The 19,073-nt window shown below is 36.1% G+C and overlaps 1 protein-coding gene across 1 annotated transcript in view; it reads left to right on the forward strand.

The window, feature by feature from the left end:
* LOC135072114 (uncharacterized) overlaps nt 1-19,073 on the forward strand; it is a 521,318-nt gene that overhangs the window by 207,761 nt on the left and 294,484 nt on the right. The gene's annotated exons all lie outside the window — the stretch shown is intronic.

A 19,073-nucleotide genomic window follows, 5' to 3' on the forward strand; every position in this document is an offset into this window, starting at 1 on the left:
TAGTCTAGTTTATAATTTTTCAAATAATGTTAACAATTAAAATGTGAAAATTCAGTGATTAATGAAAAAGTTAACAAGCAATCAACGAATGGCTTTTCTCTTTTTCTCTCGGATAAAATTTATTTATTTAATTACACGTTTGTGTAATTCATGAATCTTCATTAACGTCTAGCTTTAATTACTTAAAAATGACAATTTGAAATTCATGCTCTTATGCAGATGAATTTAAGACATGAAATTATTTTTCTTCAAAACTAAATTACCCGATTTTTGTGTCTAGCTTCAAGTAGGTACCAACATAAAATTTTAATTTGAAATGTTATCCATATACCCTTATACATATTCGTTCGTTCGTTCGTTTCAGCCAAATGACGTCCACTGCTGGACAAAGGCCTTCCCCAAGAATTTCAACAATGAACGGTCCTTATGCATATAAAAGAAAGTTACTTTTTACCATTTGCATTTGAATTTAGTATCCTACTGAATATTGCTTCAATGAGTCAACATCGTTGTAGCAAATAGATTATGCTGTGGGTCTGTTATCAACTGCTTCAATTGCAATCAAGATGGCTGCTGGGTTGCTGGCAATGACACCAATTTGGGTTAAACGACCATAATTTACAGCTTCTTCATGTTACAAATGAGAAAACTACTCGTATCCTACGATTATAAATCAGTTGTAGCTGCCAAACACGAATTTCTAACACTCACTTCTTCTTGTTCTTCTTTCATGGCGATATGTGTTTAAGCACATTTCATGTTTACCAAAACCATTACAACTTAATTTGGCTACGATACTGTTCCATGTATTCAAGTCACTGTGATGTCTGCTGCATGGATGATGGGCATTACATTGGCCCGCGTGGAATTTTTCGGTTTATAGGGTTCCGTAGTCCTGACAAGGAACCCTTATAGTTTCGATATGTCTGTCTGTCTATCTGTCCGAGGTTTTGCTTGGAAACTGTTGGCACTAGAGAGCTGTAATTTTATGCAGGTATGTATATTAATCACGCCGACAAAACGGTTAAATAAAATTAAAAAAAAAATAGCCTATGGCCTCAGCAATAATGTGGCTCCATTGGTGAAAGAATTTATAAAATCGGTTCAGTAGATCTCGAGATTATCCCTTACAATTTAACAAATATACAAACACACAAACATTACTTTTTTATAATATTAGTATAGATATAGATAGAATAGGCACTTAGGTCATGTAAGGGTAGAAAGAAAGGGTAAATAAATGAGAGCAACTAAAAAACATAACCCTCTTTCTGGCGCATTCGGTTAAAGAAGTCGCTGTTGCATTAAATGTCACTTAAAATGTAATTATTTCATTTCCTCACCCACTCTAATCTATAAGAAGGTAACATTTAGGTAAAGGTAACGTTTAGGTAACTTTCGTAATGAGGCTTTTAAAAAGCTCTTTTGGTTTAACGTCCCAAGATGCGAGAAGACGCCAAAAAATAATAATAAGAAGAACCCTGGCGAAAATTGTGGTTGATAAAATTGAACGAGTCCCAATTCATTCTACATCTCAATAGAATAAACAGCAACAAATAAAGAAATTAGTCAAAGTGCCAGTCAGAGGGTCCCGTTTCAATTTATTTTATTCTAAGGAGCCCTTTGTCCTTCCATTCGGCCATTGGTGACGTCAGTCCTGATTGATGGGCTGAATCGAACCCTTTCGAGGCAGTTAGGGGGCGTCCATAAATTACGTGAGACTTTTAGGGGGGGGGAGGGGGTCAACGAAAACCTCACTAAATCTCACGTGGGGGAGAGGGGGGTCTCGGAAAATATCACGTAATTTTTCCCGCAAGAAATAGAGTAAAATTGCCAGAAAACTGGGTTATTGAAGTAAAAAAAAAATGATTTTTTTATGATGATAATGACAATTTATTCTAAACCGTCTAATCAAATTAAACTAAAAATGCCTCCATCTCCATTTGTGAACACTAAAGATGCAGAATAAATGTCGAAATTAAGAAAATTCGAAATTAAAAAAAAGTCATCGGCATCGCTACTGCGTAAAAAATTGGCCAAGTGCGTGTCGTGTCACGCGCAGTGTAGGGTTCCGTAGTTGTCTGTCGTTACCACAATATATTTCAGAAGCAAGCAATTACTTCATATAAAGTCACTTTTCATATTTTCTTCTAAGGAATTTTTACTAGTTAAGAAATTGTATAATACATGAGTCAAATGACTATTACTCTTAAACTAAGTAATGTATCTTAACCGTTATAGTTTTCCTTGAAAAAATTCATCCCCACTTTACATGCATGGGAGCTACCCTAGATTTTTTTTCTTTTCAAATTTTTTTTTTACCGTTTTGTCGGCGTGATTAATTTACATACCTTCACAAAATTACAGCTCCCCAGTGCCAATAGTTTCCAAGCAAAACCTCAGACAGACAGACAGACAGACATATCGAAACTATAAGGGTTCCTTGTCAGGACTACGGAACCCTAAAAATGACATTACATACGTATGAAAATATTATGTATTCGTAGTTAAAGTAACCAATAGTCAAATTTGACAGATGTCAAATAACAGAAAAAAATGTTTTTATAACAATGTTTAACTTGACTTTTAGTACATTTTTTAACTATTAGTTTACATTTTTTATTAATATTTAACCATTAGTAGCAAAATTTAACAATTAGTTATTTTAACTATGAATCAAAAAACTGGTCCTAGGTTGAAGCAATTGCTAGTCTTACTAAACGACGGGAAGCTACGGAACCTAATAGACTCGAAGCATAGACATTGCAAAATAGGCATTTCATTAAATATCACGTGAGATTAGGGGGGTGGGGGAGGGGGTCAGGCAAAATCTCACCAAATCTCACCAAGGGGGGCGGGGGGGTTGAAAAATGGCCAAAATTGTCTCACGTAATTTATGGACGCCCCCTTTACGAATGATGTTGTGTATTTTGGTTTGTTTTGGAATATAGCCTGGAATACTTGGCTGTGACAATTGAGTTCACCAGTTCTCTTCCAAAGAGGAAGCAAAGTTAAGTATCTAGAATATTATCCCTGGCGAGGGAAGGTAGAGGTTAAAGTGGTATACAGGGTGTAAAATTGGACCGATTTGAAAAAAATATTCTCATGGAGATTCTACATATCCCTGAATAAGATGGGCTATTAGTAATAGACGGAAATTCAAATTGAACGCAGGCAGGCAAGTTCATTCATTTATTTATATAATTTACTGTGGACTTACAGTTTTCCCAAAACGTCCATCAGCGACAGAAATACTTTTATTTACTTCAGTATTTCTTTTTTTATTACCTCTATGTAGCAATATAAGAACCTAGTTAATTGCCGACAGACCTCTTAATTACAATCAAGCATCTAGAGGGGAAACTTATGAGAACGATCGATTTTAGAGAGAAGTTTCAAACTATTATGAAGAGATATAATAAGTTTTAAGTGGCTAAAGAGTTCATAAAGAGAGCTAATTTCTTCAGTAACAATTAGTTTATAAACATTTCCACAATACATTTCTGCTAAGTCAGAGTACATAAAGTACTGCAAGACTAAAAATATTTTGTAAAACAAACCTTTTCAGCAAACCGCTAGCACCAGTTGCAAGTGCATTTTAGTAGCACTAATATAAAAAAAACCTTTTCATGCATCTAAAGACTAACTGGAGAGTTCTAAAGTTAAGTAAATACTTACGCCCGTATTCACAAAATTAAATATTACTATGAGGTCTCACAGTGCGCGTGGGCGCACAGGGTGACACACAAACCAATTCAACGCTGAGACCAGAACCACAGAGCTCTATTCAAGGCTGTGCGTTTGATTTGCTGCTTCACATAAGCAAGCATCGTTTGTGAACACTGGCAGATGCCACAGTGGTTAGCTTGATACTGTCGTCTGTACAAAGAATCAAATGAAGAAGCTCCCCTAGATGGCGCTCCATTCCTTAAGCTGGGTTGCACCATCTTACATTAACTTTAACAAACGTCAAAAATCTGTCAAACTCCATACAAAAAACACCGGTTATCGTTAAAGTTACGGTCAAAGTTATATGTGGTGCAACTCTGGCTTAGTGTGCACCTGAGCCGTGTAGAGTGATAAATTGTAGCATTGTCTATTTTTCTTCCCATCCTTTTGTTTGTCTAGAGGCGTACTTTGTATTGGTTATTCTTCTTCATCATGAACGATTATCGCGCAAGTAAAAAATTATATTTTATAACATTCTCTTTTAGCTTTTAAAAGCGCCACGATACAAACATATTATTATGTAGCAATTGCCAATATATTTTTCTTTCTTATCCAACTGACTCTATGTTGGTGAATGAATACACAATACAATATTGACTATAATAGCTTTTAAACAAGAAGATCATGTGAGTTCACAAATCTCCTGTAGTAAAATCGATTAAGCACTGTATCTATTGGCAAATTTCTTCTCAATATGCTAGCTTACTAAACCTTATTCCGTTTTTCTATTATATTTTCCACAAACAAATCTTGTACTATTACACATGTTCACTCCGCAAAGCATATCAGTCTACACATTTTCATTCCAAAATAGCCTCTATTACATCTACATAAGATGCTACGGTATTTATCTTGATGTTTGTCTGTACAAGAGTGCTGTTACAGCGTGATAGCGCATTTGTTACCTCCACCTGAACCAGTATAGTGATATAAATTACCTCTCCACGGACTGTTTACGGGAAATATCTTGAAGGAACTGGTAAGACAGAACGCTTCTAAAATTCAAGCTGTTTAGAAGCTATAAAAGAACACAATAAAGAGCTATTGTAAACATAGATATAAGACATTTAACAGTTACAAAAAATGATGATGGTTTTAAATTATGGCTAACATTATGAAAATAAGAAGCATAAATACGTTTAAACTTAACAACAGTTGCGATTGCGGTCAAATACCTGCCTTGTTCTGCATAAAAAAAAACATTTTAACCATATGTACCTAGCAGGTAAAATTATTCTGAGATATTTCAGAGGTCTTGTTGTTAAAGAACAAATCATCGTGACATCTTCACTGGCTCTATCCATTTACTATATTAACATAGATTTTTATTTATAAATCGTAATAGTTAACGAGCTACTTTGAAAAAAATGTCACAAGAAATTTTAAAGAATGCACAACCAAGAACAATCGCCAATAAATGGAAACTCCGCCAAGAATGCTCGACTGAAGAACAACAGCTATTTTAAAAACGATTTGTTTTGCTGAAACTAGGTCCAGTGGAGAAGAAATATGGGATGCAAGTAAACGCAAACAAATGAAACACTTAACGGGCGACCGCAGCAATTAAAACGCAGTAAATTAGTCTTAATTTCCAGTGAAGTTTAAAAGAACCACAGCGGGCACGTTAGATGTAAACAGTAGGCTCACTCCAGCAGCCAGATATGGTACAGAGTATAGCTTCTTTCGTTGCAAATTTGCACCTATAATTATCTCTATTATAAGATGTCTAATGCCCGTTTTCACCATCAATCCCTAATTTTTAAGTGACCCCTATGGTAACACATAACATGAAATTTGTTTTCATAGGGGTCACTTAAAAATTAGGGATTGATGGTGAAAACGGGCATCAGTGTCTCAGGTGCTATCATAATGACGTGACATCGTCTACACATAATTTGAGGATCTAAGATCATTGAATCGTGCCAACCGCATATTGTGGCCTGTCTCTTTTCCATAAATTATAATGAAGCCTTAAATATTTAGATACTTACTCACATTTTCGATATTTAACCTCATTGAGTTTAACCTTCGATTGGTAATTTGACCATCATTACCTACTTATCCTCACTTAGAGCAAATGCGCAAGAATTATGCAGGTATCGACATTTTCCCCTTTTTATGTACGGGTAACTTTAATAGTTCTATAATGTGTCATCATCATCATCATCATTTCAGCCATAGGACGTCCACTGCTGAACATAGGCCTCCCCCAATGTTTTTCATGTTGATTGATTGGTAGCGGCCTGCGTCCAGCGCTTCCCTGCTACCTTTACGATGTCGTCGGTCCACCTTGTAGGTGGACGTACTATGTAATGTGTAGTAAGTGCCAAATAAATGACTCGGAAATTAGTACTAAATTGAAATTTTTGGGCTCACTGTCCCTACGTCAATTGCAGCGAGCGGGCAGCCTCGGAACTTGCGGGAAGTGTTACAATAAAACGAGAAAAACCTGAAAGCAGCTCATCCTGTAATTGCTGAGGCGAGAAAATTGAAGAAGCCGTTAAAAATGAGAGTTTAATGCTAATAGAGGCAACAGCCAGTTGAACTATCAACTAGTTTGCTCAGCAGATGCTGGCGTTTTAGAGTTTTAAAACCTAAAATATTCTATTACGTATAATTAAATTAAATAGGTACTTTCTTTGATTATTATCTTTTTGGTTGTTTAGATCTATAATAGCCATAATTAAGCCTGGTTTTAATTAATCCTAAAAAAACTAATATTACTTGAATAATGCGAATGAAAAAAAAGGAAATTGATCCTTAGAAAATGTCATAGATTACTTACCGTATGTTACGAAAAAACTTGAAAGAAAGTTTATATGTATGAGAAGCCTATTTTTTTCTTTTTGATGTGCCTTCGTCCGTTTTGTAGTTTCACACCATCACATAGTATGGGTCGACCCACCGGAACCTCGGGTAAATATTCAATATGGAGTGTTGTGTTGACGTATAGATCTTTCGCGAGCTTACCCCAAACATCTTAACGATCCACGCAATCAACGAACCTCTCTTATCCCAATTATTATTTCAACAAGCAAACACATACAAAATCAATTCCATCAAGGAGGTCGCAAGGCTCAATCATTAAGGCAATAACACCTGTCATTCAGTACAGGTCAAGTGTCATATCAGTCCTAAGCGATTAATACTAAGGGTACCGTTACGGTGACAGGACCGCACTCCGGGAGACAATGGCTGGGTCGGACCCGGCGAATTAAGAGGAACAGGGAAACCTTTCGGAGGCAGGGTGTGGCGTAAGGCAGGGGAGATATGCCAAAGGAGTTAAATAAGCAAGAAGTAAAGCAAAGCAGTTTCAAAGCAAAACAGTATTTCTGATATTTATCCAGGTAAGCGATCAAGAATACAATCTTAAATTTTGAAATATCTCCCTGTTTTTCTCTTTACCTCTGATTTTCTTCGTATCTTTACGGGTCTGTAGTTTATTGGGGCAAATGCATTTTGTGAGAACAGCAGAAACTATTTGTATTTACCGGGCTATTGCCCGTATTCACAAATGATACTTGCTTAAGTGAAGCAGCAAATTGAACGCACAGCGTTGAATAGAGCTCTGTGATTGGTTCGTGTGTCACCCTGTGCGTCCACGCGCACTGTGAGACCTCATAGTAATGTTTGGGAATAGGGGCGTAAAGCGCGCCTTACGTCGAGGCGTAATCTGAATTGCTGTAACTAATTATTATGAACAATTAAAATTTCAGAGTGTGAAGTGTTTTTAAAGTTGCTATTGCCCTTTTTCTTATATCCGAAAAGCATCAATCTCTCACAATACCTACCTACTCACTATTTAATTGACACATAACAAAGTACTCTTGACACTCGTGACCGCTCATGCCTTGTGTCCACACCAGCGTAACTTCGACACACCCTCTTTCATCCATCATTACCGGACAAAGGCCAATCTGCCGTGTAGGGGCACTTCATCAGGGCAAGATCAGATCATAATTAACGCGAGATTAGAAAAGCCCCGTCGGAGCCATGTTTTGAAACTCCATCCGTTTTTATATGCGCATTAGTTAGGAAATTGCAGGCGCGTCCATGCTTTGGTTCAAGATTGGCCAATTTATTATACAAAGAAATTCTAGCCTATATTCATTTATTCCAAAATTCCAAAGGCAATGGCCTTAGATCGTGTCGCTAAAACAAACTGTAAGCGTGTTCGTTGATGTTATGCCTCTATGTCCAATGTTTGTCTCAAACGATGTAACATCAAACATTGGCTTGATGAGTAAAACTTCGTGGGATCATTACTGTTAATATGGTTATAGGGTTAATTTAATAAGTGACCAGGAGACTTTAAAATCACATTAATGAAAAGAAACAGAGAGGCAACAGTATCTTCTTCAGTCAAGTACTGAAAAAGCAAAGTACTTCCCTTATACATTTCTGTTGCATAATTGTTCCATTTAAACTAGACAATGTGTCGTTTTTAGCTTTTCAAAAATTTTAGAGTCAAAATGTAGCGTTTCAAGTTCAATAGTGTTATTGCTATTGTAGGGTATGTATGTGTTCCATTGTTACATACCACCACTGTTGCAGTATATTCTAATTCACTCACCTGTCGGGCGAAACAATCGGCGATACAAAGCTAGACAAATGGACGGGACAATGCGGGATGCGCGAACAATACGCTACGGCGGGTCATTCGGTAATGGGGGGCTGGTGGCGTACACATTTTGAGGACTGGTTCACTGGAAATTGGGAATAAAATTGATATAAAATATCAAATATTTCAAAATCTGTTGATAAAAACTACAGTCGAAAAATATAACCCTCCTTCTGTTGTAGTTGGGTAAAAACTGCGCACTGGGCTCATTCGGTAATGGGAGGCAGGTGATGTACACATTTTTAAGACTACTTTAGAGGACGTAGGACAGAAATTAAATCATCAAATATTTAGAAATTATCATGATCAATAATCTCGTCATGGTAGAATTGAAATTATTTGAATGATGAACTGGTTCCAATTCTTCTTTAGTACTTTAATTCTCGAAATAAATAGCAGTGTGTTTTATTAGTCGCCATTTGTAAACTAAAAATAAAAACATAAACAAAATTACGGCTCCAAAAAAGAAAACTGTAAAATAAAATACCAATATCTCAATCGAAACTGAAACACAATCAGCGCCAACTGCGTACGATCACAGAATGAAGCGGTCTTCAGTTGACATCTCGACAACGAACGAATTTATCGAGTGCGTGAAAAATGATGCCACGACACTGGGCGGAGGCAGAAATGTTCGCGATTTGCAACGGGGGCGCATTACGAGGAAGGTATCAATCTGGAAAGATAGAAGATGGAATGAATCAGTGTTGGAAGAAGAAAAGAACTAGTTAGTATTTATAGTATAAGGGCCGATTTTTCAAAACTTTTATCTGAAGAATAAACTTGTCATTTTGACATATTTCTCATACTGAAACTGTCAATGTGCCAAACTTATTCCTCAGTTAAAAGTTATCCAACGATTGAAAAATCAGCCCTAAGTTAACTAAGGTTTAAAATACAGGGTGTTAGGTTAATGGGTATATGAGCCGACACTAGCCCATGTTAACATGGGCATATAAATGGTATGGTGAAGTCAGAAAATTGGTATCTTCATTTTAATTATTTTAATTTTCATACAAATCGGATTTTATAAAATTTATTTTGTATGAAAATAAAAAAAAAGATATCTTTCTGACTTCACCATACCATTTATATGCCCATGTTAACATTGGCTAGTGTCGGCTCATATACCCATTTACAAAACACCCTGTATACCTGGTGCCTTATGTCATTTGATACAGTTCTTTGATCGTCACTTGTTTTCTATTTCATTAATATTTTCGATTTTAATTTCTTCCGAAAAAAAATAGGGATGTATTCAGAATTAGGTAGGTACTTTAACGAATCTTTAGTTCCATTTTGCTATTAGGTGACACACTTTTCATGGAGCTCAAAATCTCAAAATCCATCCAATTAACTAAACCCATGTAAATAATAAAAGCTTTAAAATATTTTCAGTATTTTTTTCAATAAGGATTCAAAGACTCGTTCTTAACCTACGTACTTACCTAGTATCTTCCGGTATTTTGATCAGTGAAATTTTCTTCGTCTTCTCTATTTTCTCTCAAAGTACGGTTGATCGACACCGCTGCACCGGTTCGAAAGCTCACATTCGGCGCGTTTTCCGATGTTATCGGCGTGACGGATTATCCTCCGTCATTTGTTCGCCTCCGCCATGTTGGTCTAATGATCGGGAGCGAGCGGCATTTGTTTCTTGTATAAGGGTCAAATGACGATTACAGAACTGCAAATGATAGGTCATTTTGAATCGTTTTTAATTTTTACCTATTTGAGCTTGGAGAATCTATTTTAAAATAGCGGGAAGGCGCTGGATGCAGGCCGCTACCAACCGTGCGATGTGGAAGTCATTGGGGGAGGCCTATGTTCAGCAGTGGACGTCATGTGGCTGAAATGATGATGATGATGATGAATCTGTTTTCATCATTCTTCCTCATCATCATTATTACCATCTGACCTAGAGTGATTGTTTAGCTTCCAGGTAGCTTTTCATACCTTCTTTGTCCTTAACTAAGTGATGTTCATCGTAATTAACGTTTCTTTCTTTCTTTCATTTTCTTAAATGACACTACTCTTGACTTACCCATAACTTTTTCATTTACCTAAGTTTACTAAGGATGCTTTTAGAGATTATATTTTTAGGGTCAATTATTATTACCATCTGTCCTAGAGTGATTGTTTCGCCTTTAGGCTAGCGTTTTCTAAAATGACACTCGACACTTGGTTCAAATGGAATTTATGCAGTCTGTGATAAATATTAAAACTTATCTTTTTTATGTTCCAGACTCTTTCAATTGCAAATCATTTTAGTGATTTTTCTTACCCAAGAATAGATAAAAGCGAGTGCATACTCTCCAGACCATCAACTTCGTATACCGGGCGCCATTAATTTGGCGATCATTCCGAAAGATTTCACCCCCTTTTTGCACATCACATAACTATTATTTATACGCTGCGTCTTCGGAGGCGCCAGGATAGACGATAAACCAAAGACTAGTTGATGGACAGAGGATTCTTTGCATTCTTCTGATGTAACTGTTTCCTTCTATTTTATATTTTACCTATCTATCAAACAAAAATTAACATATTTATTTATTTATTTATTTATTTATCTTTATTAAAGAAACATACAGCCTTATTTGACACATGCAGCTTAAAATTAAGTGGCTTATACATTGGCCTTTAAAGTTTCTAAAGCTAGGTTGTACAGTCAAAGTTGAAAAGGAGACAGATGTGTAGCATAATTTATGCATGCAAAAGAAAATATTAACATTAAAACATTATAAAAAATTAACATGGATACACTAAAGATCAAGTAGATTGAAGGAGACGGCGAAACTTCACAATGCGTTCATGAAAGATGTCTAAATGACAAAATGCTGTATTATATTTGTTAGTGGCTCTAATGATGAAACTATTTTTACGATAATTTGATCTACAAATGGGTATACTAAAAGTGTTCCTGTGTCTGACTCGAGGTTTAATACATTTAAAGGCTAATTTACTTAATAAATAAGGACTATCAACCACATTATTTATGATCTTATATAAAAATATTTGATCTCTGTGTTCACGGCGGCATGCCAATGATTGAAGCTTTTCCGAGCTGAAATTTTTAAACCTATACTTCAGACGTCTCACAAATTTTGCTTGAATGCCCTCTAAGAGGTTTATGTATTTTAGGTACTGGGGATTCCACACAACCGAAGCATATTCCAGCTGAGATCTTACATAGGCATTGTAAAGTAATATTACGGTGTTCACATTTTTAAAGTCTGTACTTTGACGGAAAATAAAACCAAGTAGTTTGTAAGCCTTAGCGGTAATTTTGCTGATATGAGATTCAAAATACAAACCACTGTCCAACTGAACTCCAAGATCCCTAACTTCTTGGACCCTCTTTAGAGTCTCGCCATTGAGTGTGTAACTAAAATTAATTGGGTTCTTCTTTCTAGTATATGTAATGGAATGGCATTTCTCAACGTTTAAATTTAATTTGTTAAGAGTACAATATTCACATAACGATGTCAATTCATTTTGCATTTTCCTACAATCGTCAAGCGATTTTATAATTGAATAAATTTTTGTGTCATCAGCATACAGTAATATTTTGGAGTTACTAAAACATTTTAAGACGTCATTTATAAAAATATTAAATAGTAGAGGTCCAAGATGCGAACCCTGAGGGACGCCGGATGATATCGGAATAAAGTTCGACGTGAAACCCTTAACTGTGACCGCCTGAGTTCTATTCCTTAGGTAGGAGATCATCCATCGAAGTAAGTCGCCATGTATACCGATTCCCTCAAGCTTAGTAATGAGTAGGGAATGAGAAATTTTATCGAATGCTTTTGAGTAATCAGTATACACAGCGTCCACCTGATAACCTTCCTCCATAGAATCAAGAACGAAGTCCAAGAACTCGCAAAGATTCGTCTCCGTCGAACGTTTAGCTATAAAACCATGTTGGTGGACAGTCAGCAAGGGGTTCAAAATGGGATACACAGAGTCGCAGATGATCTTTTCCAAAACTTTTGGTAAGACTGATAATTTTGAAATGCCACGATAGTTCCGGATATTGTGCCTATCGCCAGACTTGTGAATTGGGACAACAAAGGATCGCTTCCAAATTAAAGGCATATTTCCACTGGACAAAGATAATCTATAAATAAAGGCTACAGGTAAGGCTAATTGCTTACTGCAGGTTTTCAAAAATAAGGGATGAAGCCCGTCGGGTCCGCATCCCTTAGAAGCGTCAATTTTTGCGAGATATTTTTCAACTATATCCTGAGTAATTTGAATACCAGTGATAATAGCGCTATCCGATTCATTTGACACCGAATTTATTGGAACAGACGTATCATGGTCGAATACTGATAGGAAAAAATCATTAAATAAGTTAGCGATAGTCTGACCATCACTAGCAACATCATTGTCCAACTTCATCATGTCCGGTATACTATTGATATTCTTCTTAGATTTAATAAAGGACCAAAGGTATTTAGAACAGTTTTTAATGTTTGATTCCGCTTTTGCAATGAATAAACTATAGCAAGAGTTTTGTAATATTTTAACGTAACGTCTCAATTCTGAGAAATTTTCATAATCAGCTAATCTGCCATATATTTTCCATTTTTTCAAACTCCATCCGTTTTTATATGCGCATTAGTTAGGAAATTGCAGGCGCGTCCATGCTTTGGTTCAAGATTGGCCAATTTATTATACAAAGAAATTCTAGCCTATATTCATTTATTCCAAAATTCCAAAGGCAATGGCCTTAGATCGTGTCGCTAAAACAAACTGTAAGCGTGTTCGTTGATGTTATGCCTCTATGTCCAATGTTTGTCTCAAACGATGTAACATCAAACATTGGCTTGATGAGTAAAACTTCGTGGGATCATTACTGTTAATATGGTTATAGGGTTAATTTAATAAGTGACCAGGAGACTTTAAAATCACATTAATGAAAAGAAACAGAGAGGCAACAGTATCTTCTTCAGTCAAGTACTGAAAAAGCAAAGTACTTCCCTTATACATTTCTGTTGCATAATTGTTCCATTTAAACTAGACAATGTGTCGTTTTTAGCTTTTCAAAAATTTTAGAGTCAAAATGTAGCGTTTCAAGTTCAATAGTGTTATTGCTATTGTAGGGTATGTATGTGTTCCATTGTTACATACCACCACTGTTGCAGTATATTCTAATTCACTCACCTGTCGGGCGAAACAATCGGCGATACAAAGCTAGACAAATGGACGGGACAATGCGGGATGCGCGAACAATACGCTACGGCGGGTCATTCGGTAATGGGGGGCTGGTGGCGTACACATTTTGAGGACTGGTTCACTGGAAATTGGGAATAAAATTGATATAAAATATCAAATATTTCAAAATCTGTTGATAAAAACTACAGTCGAAAAATATAACCCTCCTTCTGTTGTAGTTGGGTAAAAACTGCGCACTGGGCTCATTCGGTAATGGGAGGCAGGTGATGTACACATTTTTAAGACTACTTTAGAGGACGTAGGACAGAAATTAAATCATCAAATATTTAGAAATTATCATGATCAATAATCTCGTCATGGTAGAATTGAAATTATTTGAATGATGAACTGGTTCCAATTCTTCTTTAGTACTTTAATTCTCGAAATAAATAGCAGTGTGTTTTATTAGTCGCCATTTGTAAACTAAAAATAAAAACATAAACAAAATTACGGCTCCAAAAAAGAAAACTGTAAAATAAAATACCAATATCTCAATCGAAACTGAAACACAATCAGCGCCAACTGCGTACGATCACAGAATGAAGCGGTCTTCAGTTGACATCTCGACAACGAACGAATTTATCGAGTGCGTGAAAAATGATGCCACGACACTGGGCGGAGGCAGAAATGTTCGCGATTTGCAACGGGGGCGCATTACGAGGAAGGTATCAATCTGGAAAGATAGAAGATGGAATGAATCAGTGTTGGAAGAAGAAAAGAACTAGTTAGTATTTATAGTATAAGGGCCGATTTTTCAAAACTTTTATCTGAAGAATAAACTTGTCATTTTGACATATTTCTCATACTGAAACTGTCAATGTGCCAAACTTATTCCTCAGTTAAAAGTTATCCAACGATTGAAAAATCAGCCCTAAGTTAACTAAGGTTTAAAATACAGGGTGTTAGGTTAATGGGTATATGAGCCGACACTAGCCCATGTTAACATGGGCATATAAATGGTATGGTGAAGTCAGAAAATTGGTATCTTCATTTTAATTATTTTAATTTTCATACAAATCGGATTTTATAAAATTTATTTTGTATGAAAATAAAAAAAAAGATATCTTTCTGACTTCACCATACCATTTATATGCCCATGTTAACATTGGCTAGTGTCGGCTCATATACCCATTTACAAAACACCCTGTATACCTGGTGCCTTATGTCATTTGATACAGTTCTTTGATCGTCACTTGTTTTCTATTTCATTAATATTTTCGATTTTAATTTCTTCCGAAAAAAAATAGGGATGTATTCAGAATTAGGTAGGTACTTTAACGAATCTTTAGTTCCATTTTGCTATTAGGTGACACACTTTTCATGGAGCTCAAAATCTCAAAATCCATCCAATTAACTAAACCCATGTAAATAATAAAAGCTTTAAAATATTTTCAGTATTTTTTTCAATAAGGATTCAAAGACTCGTTCTTAACCTACGTACTTACCTAGTATCTTCCGGTATTTTGATCAGTGAAATTTTCTTCGTCTTCTCTATTTTCTCTCAAAGTACGGTTGATCGACACCGCTGCACCGGTTCGAAAGCTCACATTCGGCGCGTTTTCCGATGTTATCGGCGTGACGGATTATCCTCCGTCATTTGTTCGCCTCCGCCATGTTGGTCTAATGATCGGGAGCGAGCGGCATTTGTTTCTTGTATAAGGGTCAAATGACGATTACAGAACTGCAAATGATAGGTCATTTTGAATCGTTTTTAATTTTTACCTATTTGAGCTTGGAGAATCTATTTTAAAATAGCGGGAAGGCGCTGGATGCAGGCCGCTACCAACCGTGCGATGTGGAAGTCATTGGGGGAGGCCTATGTTCAGCAGTGGACGTCATGTGGCTGAAATGATGATGATGATGATGAATCTGTTTTCATCATTCTTCCTCATCATCATTATTACCATCTGACCTAGAGTGATTGTTTAGCTTCCAGGTAGCTTTTCATACCTTCTTTGTCCTTAACTAAGTGATGTTCATCGTAATTAACGTTTCTTTCTTTCTTTCATTTTCTTAAATGACACTACTCTTGACTTACCCATAACTTTTTCATTTACCTAAGTTTACTAAGGATGCTTTTAGAGATTATATTTTTAGGGTCAATTATTATTACCATCTGTCCTAGAGTGATTGTTTCGCCTTTAGGCTAGCGTTTTCTAAAATGACACTCGACACTTGGTTCAAATGGAATTTATGCAGTCTGTGATAAATATTAAAACTTATCTTTTTTATGTTCCAGACTCTTTCAATTGCAAATCATTTTAGTGATTTTTCTTACCCAAGAATAGATAAAAGCGAGTGCATACTCTCCAGACCATCAACTTCGTATACCGGGCGCCATTAATTTGGCGATCATTCCGAAAGATTTCACCCCCTTTTTGCACATCACATAACTATTATTTATACGCTGCGTCTTCGGAGGCGCCAGGATAGACGATAAACCAAAGACTAGTTGATGGACAGAGGATTCTTTGCATTCTTCTGATGTAACTGTTTCCTTCTATTTTATATTTTACCTATCTATCAAACAAAAATTAACATATTTATTTATTTATTTATTTATTTATCTTTATTAAAGAAACATACAGCCTTATTTGACACATGCAGCTTAAAATTAAGTGGCTTATACATTGGCCTTTAAAGTTTCTAAAGCTAGGTTGTACAGTCAAAGTTGAAAAGGAGACAGATGTGTAGCATAATTTATGCATGCAAAAGAAAATATTAACATTAAAACATTATAAAAAATTAACATGGATACACTAAAGATCAAGTAGATTGAAGGAGACGGCGAAACTTCACAATGCGTTCATGAAAGATGTCTAAATGACAAAATGCTGTATTATATTTGTTAGTGGCTCTAATGATGAAACTATTTTTACGATAATTTGATCTACAAATGGGTATACTAAAAGTGTTCCTGTGTCTGACTCGAGGTTTAATACATTTAAAGGCTAATTTACTTAATAAATAAGGACTATCAACCACATTATTTATGATCTTATATAAAAATATTTGATCTCTGTGTTCACGGCGGCATGCCAATGATTGAAGCTTTTCCGAGCTGAAATTTTTAAACCTATACTTCAGACGTCTCACAAATTTTGCTTGAATGCCCTCTAAGAGGTTTATGTATTTTAGGTACTGGGGATTCCACACAACCGAAGCATATTCCAGCTGAGATCTTACATAGGCATTGTAAAGTAATATTACGGTGTTCACATTTTTAAAGTCTGTACTTTGACGGAAAATAAAACCAAGTAGTTTGTAAGCCTTAGCGGTAATTTTGCTGATATGAGATTCAAAATACAAACCACTGTCCAACTGAACTCCAAGATCCCTAACTTCTTGGACCCTCTTTAGAGTCTCGCCATTGAGTGTGTAACTAAAATTAATTGGGTTCTTCTTTCTAGTATATGTAATGGAATGGCATTTCTCAACGTTTAAATTTAATTTGTTAAGAGTACAATATTCACATAACGATGTCAATTCATTTTGCATTTTCCTACAATCGTCAAGCGATTTTATAATTGAATAAATTTTTGTGTCATCAGCATACAGTAATATTTTGGAGTTACTAAAACATTTTAAGACGTCATTTATAAAAATATTAAATAGTAGAGGTCCAAGATGCGAACCCTGAGGGACGCCGGATGATATCGGAATAAAGTTCGACGTGAAACCCTTAACTGTGACCGCCTGAGTTCTATTCCTTAGGTAGGAGATCATCCATCGAAGTAAGTCGCCATGTATACCGATTCCCTCAAGCTTAGTAATGAGTAGGGAATGAGAAATTTTATCGAATGCTTTTGAGTAATCAGTATACACAGCGTCCACCTGATAACCTTCCTCCATAGAATCAAGAACGAAGTCCAAGAACTCGCAAAGATTCGTCTCCGTCGAACGTTTAGCTATAAAACCATGTTGGTGGACAGTCAGCAAGGGGTTCAAAATGGGATACACAGAGTCGCAGATGATCTTTTCCAAAACTTTTGGTAAGACTGATAATTTTGAAATGCCACGATAGTTCCGGATATTGTGCCTATCGCCAGACTTGTGAATTGGGACAACAAAGGATCGCTTCCAAATTAAAGGCATATTTCCACTGGACAAAGATAATCTATAAATAAAGGCTACAGGTAAGGCTAATTGCTTACTGCAGGTTTTCAAAAATAAGGGATGAAGCCCGTCGGGTCCGCATCCCTTAGAAGCGTCAATTTTTGCGAGATATTTTTCAACTATATCCTGAGTAATTTGAATACCAGTGATAATAGCGCTATCCGATTCATTTGACACCGAATTTATTGGAACAGACGTATCATGGTCGAATACTGATAGGAAAAAATCATTAAATAAGTTAGCGATAGTCTGACCATCACTAGCAACATCATTGTCCAACTTCATCATGTCCGGTATACTATTGATATTCTTCTTAGATTTAATAAAGGACCAAAGGTATTTAGAACAGTTTTTAATGTTTGATTCCGCTTTTGCAATGAATAAACTATAGCAAGAGTTTTGTAATATTTTAACGTAACGTCTCAATTCTGAGAAATTTTCATAATCAGCTAATCTGCCATATATTTTCCATTTTTTATGTAACTTGTGTTTTCTCTTTAATAGTTTAATTAGTTTGGGAGAGAACCAAATAGGGTAAACATTATTATCTTTTACTGTTTTTATGGGTACGTATTTATTAATAATATCATTAACAATTCTGTAAAAACAATCCAGTGCATCCTCAACATTAGTGCTAGAGAGATGCTCCCCCCAGTTTATTTCGTCAAGTTTTATTTTAATTACATCATAATCAGCGGCGTGAAAACGACGAACAGTCCGGGGCGCCTCCTTTAGGTAAGCGTCAGTTGAGTCCACTTCTAATGACAATAATAAAGATGGATGATGTCTGTCTTCAGGCTCCGATAGAGGATCGGCCCGAGACGCCCGACATAAAAAGCTTGAGAAGACTAAGTCAAGGTGCCTGTCATTATAATTCATAATTCCATTATATTGTAGAAAGCCCGTAAAGCACATAAAAGCATAAACCTGGGATGACAACACATCAACCGATGGGTTAGACAAGATGAGATCATTTCGTGCAATGTCCTGACTTTTTAGCCAAATTGCATTCCTTATGTTAAAATCACCTATAATCAAAAACTCATCTTCAGGTCTATCGACACTAAAATCCGATACCAACTCTAGGAATGTTTGCTGAGACAATACTTGGTCCTTAGTGTCGGGAAAATAGCAACTATACACATGCATTCGCTTAGCATTAGGACCGCGGGACAGCAGAATGTCCAGGTGTGTGATATCGGCATCAGGAAATTGAGGTAACACGCTGGAGCAGTGCGAGTCCACCATAAGTTCGCGTTTGACCGCGATCAGTGTGCCACCACCCTTAGTCATGCCCCGCTGTTCATAGTTCCTATCGGTACGATATATATTATAACGCGAATCAAAAATTTCCGCATCGAAAATGCCTGGTAACAACCAAGTCTCA

This window comes from Ostrinia nubilalis, chromosome 5 (genome assembly GCF_963855985.1).
Source record: "Ostrinia nubilalis chromosome 5, ilOstNubi1.1, whole genome shotgun sequence".
Classification (NCBI taxonomy): domain Eukaryota; kingdom Metazoa; phylum Arthropoda; class Insecta; order Lepidoptera; family Crambidae; genus Ostrinia; species Ostrinia nubilalis.